Source organism: Sciurus vulgaris (genome assembly GCF_902686455.1).
Source record: "Sciurus vulgaris genome assembly, contig: HiC_scaffold_181_arrow_ctg1, whole genome shotgun sequence".
NCBI classification, from domain to species: Eukaryota; Metazoa; Chordata; class Mammalia; order Rodentia; family Sciuridae; genus Sciurus; species Sciurus vulgaris.
Genome location: NW_027632872.1, coordinates 2,096,258 through 2,104,548, shown reverse-complemented (window position 1 = coordinate 2,104,548; position 8,291 = coordinate 2,096,258). Strand labels below are relative to the sequence as shown.

Below are 8,291 nucleotides of genomic sequence, written 5' to 3'. Positions count from 1 at the left end.
ACAACCAGGATGCATCCTAATAAACTCATCATGAGATTGAGATTGCTATCAAAAAAACCTGTATTTAATACCTAATCCGCCAAGTATCACAGCTTAGCCTAAGCTCCTGTCAACATGTTCACAACACACCCATTACCCTGCAATTGGGCAAAACCATCCAATACAAAGCCTATGTAACATAAAGTGTTGAAGAGCTCACGTAATTTATTGCATACTATGGCGAAGTGAAAAGTCCAAGGTTTCTACGACTATGCTTCCACATGACCTGGAAGTCCAAAAATCGTGAAATCTGACCACGCAAATTCAGGGGGCCATCTGGATACGTCACTTTCCTTTGCCTTATAAATCTTCAACAAGGGGCCTCAATCATCTTCTTTGCATGCTTCCCCACTATCTACCCAACCATGCTTTACTGGGAACTGACTACATGCCCAATGCTGTCCTGGGCACAAGAGGGATAGCAGCCAGAGAGACACTGGAACTTTTATTTCCATGGAGGGAGGCAGGAAAAAAGAAGTGACCTGGGCACCAGCAGGGAGTCAGCACAATGGATGTCTGAGCTCTAGCCTGAAGGACTGGGCATGCTCCTCTGTCTACAACCACAAGCCACTCAGTCAATGCTCACAACTTATCTCTCTGCCTAAAGCGAGGTACCTTTAGGAAGCCTGGAGACATTTTGGTCCATGTGAAATTAAAATAGTAATAACAACTTGTCTCCCTTCCTACCTGTTATCCACAGATCTTTTGCCAAATAACACAGTTCACCCATGAAATAGTTTAACTCTCTCTTCCACCTAGTTTAAAAGAAAAAAAGTACTCTTAAAGGACCCCCTCTACTTCCCTGTTCTGTCACACCAGAGCCTGGAAAAGACAGGGATCATCCTCACAGGCCGCTCTTCCCATTCCTACTCTTGAGCTGGTTCCACCCAGGGCCTTTCCTACCCTTTTTGTTTGTAATTTATTGGACACCCACGTTCCTGGGCAGGGATCCTTTGTCAATGCGCAGCACACAACGAAGTATGAGGGCGAGTCAACGACATGGAAGATGCCCAAGTAATGCCTGCACAAGTACAAGTATCTCAGTCAACAGCACAATCCCCACACTAGAACATACCCATGCCTCCCATCCTCACTCCCCACAAGAGAACCCTGAAAAGAACAATTCACTACTCAGGACCTTCTGAGGGCAGGACAATGGTAGAAAACAAGCCACTGGCAAACCTGACCTGTGTTGGCCCAAGGAAAACTTCCTCAGCACCCGGAAGCCCAGTGATGCAGTCTCTTGGCACAGATGTGCAACTAGGGGTGGAGACTGCCCAAGTCGGACACAGCCCTTGCACTTTGCCCCCGGCTATTACCACACATGCACACACCTGGGAAAACCGTGTTAATCAGACACCAAGAACATAAAGGAAACGGCCACTTCATACCCAACAACACGTGAGTGCCCTGAAACACACCCCTCAGAAGCCTGGATCACTCACGCTCACAGCTCAGTGTGCTTTCGATCACTAAGAAAGAGACAGACATGTGGAGGAGAGCCAGAGCTTCTGAAAGCAGGTGAGGCTCCCCGGGCATTACCTGCAGGCTCACCAACAAACAGATGCTCCGCATGCTCAGACCTCAGGGTCTGGAACATTCCAACGGGAACAAGACTCACCAGTGGCTATGGCCCAGTGAACATTGCATCCATCCAGGAACTCTGCATGTGCTATGGGTGAGTACACCTGTGAGCTGGGAACTTGAAGCAGAACTCAAAAGGGAGCGCGACCTCAGTGTTAGAATCCAGTACTGCCTCCAGAGCACCCACCGGACCACCTACAAGGCAAAAGAGAAGCAAACACACCTGTGAGCTCAGGGACATGCAGACCCACAACCAGTGTGCAGCTGCCACTCACACATGCAGAGGCAGCATGGTCACTGGTGAGAGCCCAGGCACAGCTCTGACACCCCGCACAGTCAGACAGAGCTCCTTGGGGCCCAGAGCTCTAGCTTCCTCACACCCATTTCCCCAGCATCTGCTGTTGGAGTCAGACTGCCCGATTGGAACCCCAGCTCTACCACTTTCAAGCTGTGTGGCCTTAGGAAAGTTACCTGATTTCTCTGTGCCCGGGTCTCTTTGGAAGATAAAGCAACCATGATATGTCTCCAAGGGTAATTATGGAAATTAAGTCATCATTCAAAGTACCTAGACTATTGCCAGGGCCTTCAAGCACCAGGTAAGTGTTGCCCGTTAGGATCCTCATCATATCCACATCTCACATGGAAGAATAATCCCTTTCTACTCCAGAAAGGTACCCTGAGAAATATGACAACACATCCAAGACCCCGCAGGACAGAAGGCACAGGTAGCAGGTAAAGGACTGGCATTCTCCTGTGATGAATGGCATCCTGAATCAATGGCAGGTGAACAAACCCACTCCCTCCTCCCTGGAGGAGCTGAAGCCCTACACCTTCCTTTGCCCATCCTCCTTCACTACTAGGCCCCGAGAGGGCCCTGAGTGGCCTGAGGAGTTTATTTGGTTTAAGACCCCAATGTTAAAGGAAGTTGAATCATTAAGTATGTCACTGACCTGCCACCCCATCACCCTAGAGTGTGCAGCATGTTTCACACCAGCAGGGACATGTGCCGACACAACAGCACAACCCACAATTCAGAAAGTTAACGCTCGGACATTCCTACCCTCTGCTCCTCAGATCCCGCCAGTTTCCAAGTGCCTCACAAACCCGTCCTAAGGGGAACAAACACACTGCAACTCGGCAATGCATGGGATGTATCCACTTGTTCCTCCCGCCTTGGCAGCAGGGCACTCTGTCACTCGATGGCCCTCATGATCACAGGCTGGCTGGGGCCTGCCCCACATCAGAGTGAACAAGAGCACATCCCCAGGAAAAGATCCAAATTCACAACTGCATATATGGGGCCTCCGGCTGGGGATCAGTGGCACAGAACCTGTCTGGCATGAGGGAGGCACTGGGTTCCACCCTCAACACCCTATGAAAGTGAACAAATAAAATAAAGGTCTATTAACATCCAAAAAAATTATTTTAAAAAAATGCATGTATGGTTTCTACTGAACACAGGTTGCTTTTGCACCACTGTAGAAACAAAGGCACTAATCCAGTCCACAGGAGTTGAGAACTGCTTGTCTTGTGACTCTACCACATTGCACCTGTTCAGAATCACTCACTGCCTTGAACTATTACTTCTCTTAACACATCTTTGACTTCCTTGAGCTTGACAGTTTCAAAGATTAGTGGCTACTTCTTCTGCAGCAAATCCCAGTTTTGGCTTTCCTGATGCTGATTAGATTCAGGTTAAAGTCTCTGGCCAGCCTCACAGAAGGAATGCTATGCTTCACATCCTCTCAGGTGGACACAATTTCAACTTGTTCCACTCCTGGTGTTGTTCACTTGGTCTCTTAAGTTAGTGGCTGCTTGGGCTCTGCACCATGAACTTATTCCTTTTTCCCTTGTAACTCACAAGCCTCCTACAGACAAATAATGTAGTTATGTAAATTTCCCATTCCTCAAACTTTCAATTTGTTCACTTTTATCGGTATGGTCTCATCTTTCCTGCTTTTCTTCAAAGAGTAAGAATTCATTACTATTATTTACTCGGATGATTTAATTGTCCCAGGTTTGGCAGGTAGGAATCCCTTCAAGCTGGGTTCTGTGTCCTTTGGACATGTACTCATGGTTTTTCATAGTCTCTGCCACAATAAAATATTCCAACATCGTCTCGTACTCTCCCTGCACCAGCCCTGAAATGGGACATTTTTCCCATAAATTCTATTTCTTTTCAAGAGGATTGCTACACAAAAGCCACCTGGCATTCCAGTGGCTTGGGAGGCTGAGGCAGGAGGATTGTGAGTTCAATGACTGCCTCAGCAACTTAGCGAGGCCCTATGCAACTTAGCACAACAGTGGCTTAAAATAAAAAAAAAAATAAAAAGGGCTGGGGATGTGGATCAGTGGGTATGTGGCCCTAGGTTCCATCCTTGGTATAAAATAAAAATAAAAACCTGGTATCTGGAAGCTCATTGCGAATGGGGTCTGTGTGTATACATATGACGCATATATTTGCACACAGGCATACACAACTCTAATGCAATGTGTGTATGTATACATAATCTACATACAGAAAAACTGAGTTCACAGCGATGCCTCCTGCGACCCACTCTCCGTGTTCATTCTTACTTCTTTCCTTGTTCACAGCTCTCTTCTCCAACAGACAAGCCCAGCCTCCACCCCCCCTTGATATGTTTACTTGCACATCAACCCTCTCTTGCTGCCAACCTCCACAGCCAAGAGACACCCTGCTCACCCTGTACAACCTCTTCCTAGATGACCCGAACCTACACCTCCCTCACCTGCCCTACGGGATGACTTTCCCCAGCAGAAGGAAGGACATGTGTTTTTACAGCAATTATTCTTTGGCTAGTCCCCTGACCCTTTAAGGGTTCATTATTTGGTGTCAGATAACGGAGCGGGGGACAGGAAGGCTGTCCTGTGTCTGCTAGATGGAGAGCTGACACTTAATACAGAACCCACAGGCAGCTTAGCAGAGCTCAGTGGAAGAAAACAGCAGGCTGGGGTAAGGGCACTTAAGGCTGTGTTTTCAAAAGACCGGTGAAAAGCCATGTTTGTCTAGCATAGATAAAAAATCCTGGTGGAGACACGGAGGAAGACTAGAAAGGAGTCTATCCCAGGAGGCGCTTCTCAGACATCTCTGACAGAACCCATGCAGACTTTGTAACAGCAGCCTGGGGGACTCTAGGTGACATGGAAAGAAGAGAACAGGGAGGGTGTACAGCACCTGGACAGCCACAGAGGGGTGCCGAGATTTGAGGCAGAGTGGGGATTTCTCTCACATGCTTCTGAGAAGGTCAGGAAGTCTGTGTCAACCCGGACCATTCAACTGGTGGGCAGGTGGGCAGGGCAGCAATCAAAAAGCCACAAGGGGACTTCCAGCTTCAGTTCCAGCATGCAAAGAACTTGGGAAGCACCCCTCCCATAAATACAAGCAGAGGCCAAGCAGACTGCAAATCACAGGCTTTTCTTGGACTCATCAGAGAATTGAGGTCACAGGTCAAAACATAACCCCAAAAGCTAAAGTGGCACAGGTAATCTGAGGGACACAGCTGGGACCTGCTCCCCCAGTGCTGAGGTCATGAACTGCAGGACACTTGAGTCCTGAGTCTGACTCTGCAGGGGCCTGACTGAAAGAGAATAAGAAAGCCCTGGCGCTGAGATCCTAAGGAACCCTAAGGCAGCACAGGTGTTCTCACCAGAACCCCACCAGTTCCCACTGAAAGACCCCAGGGACACCTGCCCAGCTCTCTGTACATGGGAAGAATAAGGCCATGAGGCATCCTCAGGGCCTCACCACAGCTGGGCAAAGGCCTTCTCTGGCTCCTGTGTCCCCTCTGGCTTTCCTGTCCCCACAGGGGTGGGAGGAAGTGGCTAGAAAACACTTGGGAAGGTCACAGGCCAGGGTCACATGTCCACTGATGACTGAGATTGATTGATGATTCTAGGACCCTCCCCCTTGCCAACAGCAAAAGCTCCAGGATAAATGAGAGCACATGACAGCTCAAAGAGCAGGAAGGCTGGGAAGTTCTGAACCCAGGGACAGAGAAGAGACACAACCAGGGACATGGAGGAATGTGAGGCCTCTGGTACCTTCAGCTACAGTAAACTGTAAAGAGCCAAGTCCCAGCAGAATAGCAAAACACACATGGAAGATGATTTCCTCACTTCTTATTATGTATATACACTTATAAATAATAAGTTGTTTATATACCATAATAATGACAACAATCACTTTACATGTGAATGGCCTAAATACACCAACCAAAATCACCCAGGGATTTTCAGAATGGATTTAAGAAAAAAAAAAAAGGAAGAAAAGAAAACCAAGGCCCACAAGAAAACCATGTCAAGGCTGGGGAGATAGCTCAGAGATTCATCTAACAATGACAACAATCACTTTACATGTGAATGGCCTAAATACACCAACCAAAAACACCCAGGGATTTTCAGAATGGATTTAAGAAAAAAAAGAAAGAAGAAAAGAAAACCAAGGCCCACAAGGAACCCATGTCACAGTCACACAAAGGAAAAGGAAAAGGAAAAGGCTAGGGATGTAGCTCAGTGGCAGAGTGCTTGCCTAGTATGCCCAACTCCCTGACTTCAATTGTTCACATCACAAAAAATTCCGCCAGCATTCAGGATCCACCAACATATAAAAGAAAATATACTTCATGACCAAGTGGGACTTGCTCCAAGTATGCAACAATGGTCCAGCATTCGAAAGTTCATCAATATAGAAGTGGGGGGGGGGGGAATCACAAAATAATTCCAATTGATACACAAAGTATTTGACAAAAATGGAACACCCACCCATTCATGATTAAAGGAAAAAAACATAACAAACGAGGAATCAAGAACTTGTCTAACTTGATAATACCATTTAAGGAAATAAAACTTTCTTCAACGATGACATGCTTTTCTTTAGAAAAATAAAGAATCAAGAAAAACTTCAGGAACTAAGAAGCATAGCAGAGCTGCAGGGCAGAAGGATAACATGACGACTGCTTTCCAACACTCCAGCAAAGGCCGGCTGTAACATGGGCGGGGTGGGGGGAGAGGGCGCGGAGTAGACACCACTGACAAGCCAGAGAAATGCAGAAGAAAGGAAAACAAACCCGAGGCAAGGCCATCCTGACCCCCTGTCTCCCACGAAATCCGCACCTGCGACTCAGCCCCGGGCTGGAAGCTGAGGCCGGCCACCCCCCGCGAGCCCCTTACCGCTAAGGCCACCGCCCCCCTCGCCGTGCCCGCCACGCCGCCCTAGGATGAAGGAGCCGCTGTTCCACTGGTTCACCAAGCGCTTCAGGGCGTCCTTCAGCAGCACCTCGTCGGGCTTGTTTCCCTTTCTTCTGGTGCCCCGCTTCACGTAGCCAGGGCCAAGGCCGCACGTGGCCCAGCTCGCTCAGGAGGAGGCGGCGGCAGCGGCTGCGCGGGAAACGCAGACACGCGGGTGCCTAGCGGTCGCACTTCCGCACGCGCAGCCGGAGGAGCGCTCCCGGCGAACCCCGCGCAGCCCGCCCGGCCGCCCAAGCAGCGTCCCCACCAACCTGAGCCCCTCTCAGCCCCGCAGGCTGCAGAGGCGCCTCCCAGGTTTCCGGGTCCCAAACCCGGGCTGGGAACGGCGGGTGCTGCAAGGAGCGAGACCCCAGGCCCGGCCCACCCCCGCCAAACCCTTACCGGTGAGGTGACCAATCCCCTCGCCGTGCCCGCGGCGCCGCTGTGGCAAGAGGTATCCGCTGCTCCTCTGGGCCACCCAGAGCTTCAGGGTACTTCACCAGCACCTCCTCGGACTTGAGCCACATCCCGGGCGATCCGGCTGCACTGTGGGGAGCCGCTTCACATCGCCCGCCACCAGCAGCACCGGGCCCAGTTCGCTCGGCAGGAGGCGGCGGCAGCGGTAACGCGGGAACCACACACTCTTTGGTGCCCAGGCTCGGAGTTCCGGGAGCGCAGTGGGAGGAGCTCGCCCAGCGCACCCCGCGCAGCCGGCGGTCGCCCCGCCCCCGTCCCGCCCAGCTTCGCGGCGGCCACGCCCCCGGCCGCCCCCACCCCGCTGACTCCCGCTGCACCTTGAGGGGGACGGTTTCTGTATCCCATTATCCGACTCACCATTCCCAAGTGGAGGAAGGAGGTCTGATCCCGTTGCCAGACCCCCTCCCTCCTGTACCCGCACAGATCGCGGGGAGCGCCTGGGCAGCGGTGGGACTCCAACCCCCGGGTGACAGCGCCTGGAAAAGAGCTCAAGGTGGTGGGAACCGCCCCTAAACGCCTCATTCCAGGAGGTGGAGGTTCCTGGGGAAGAGAAGTCTTGCTCTCCAAGCTGCGGGTTGACCAGCCCAGAGCCCTTTATCTCAGGAAGGACAGAATGCACTAATGGAAACCAGTAAAGCAAGTGTGTTTGGGTTTTAAAGAACATTTTGGAGATCTCCAAAAATAGCATGAAAAATAAAAACAATTATGTTCGGACTTATTAGCATACTTTCTTAAAGATTTATTTTAATTCACATATCATACTTTTCCATATTTATGGGGCACTGAATGACATTCCACTACATTTATATGATGGGTAATGAGCCTGTCAGGATAACTGGCATATCCATCACCTCAAACATCATTTCTTTGAAGGCACATTTGGGAAGCTCTCCCAAGTGAACCACCTGAGCTACAGGAAAGGAGCTCGTGAAGATTTTGTTTCA

General features: G+C 50.2%; 1 long non-coding RNA gene across 1 annotated transcript; it reads right to left on the bottom strand.

Moving 5' to 3' along the window:
• Positions 1 to 437: 437 nt before the first annotated feature.
• On the bottom strand, positions 438 to 7,507 carry LOC306652368. Its single transcript, XR_013761380.1, has 3 exons — positions 7,273 to 7,507; positions 6,814 to 7,020; positions 438 to 1,818 (listed from the first exon to the last, which is right to left on the bottom strand). It is a non-coding gene; the product is annotated as an uncharacterized lncRNA (long non-coding RNA).
• Positions 7,508 to 8,291: the final 784 nt, after the last annotated feature.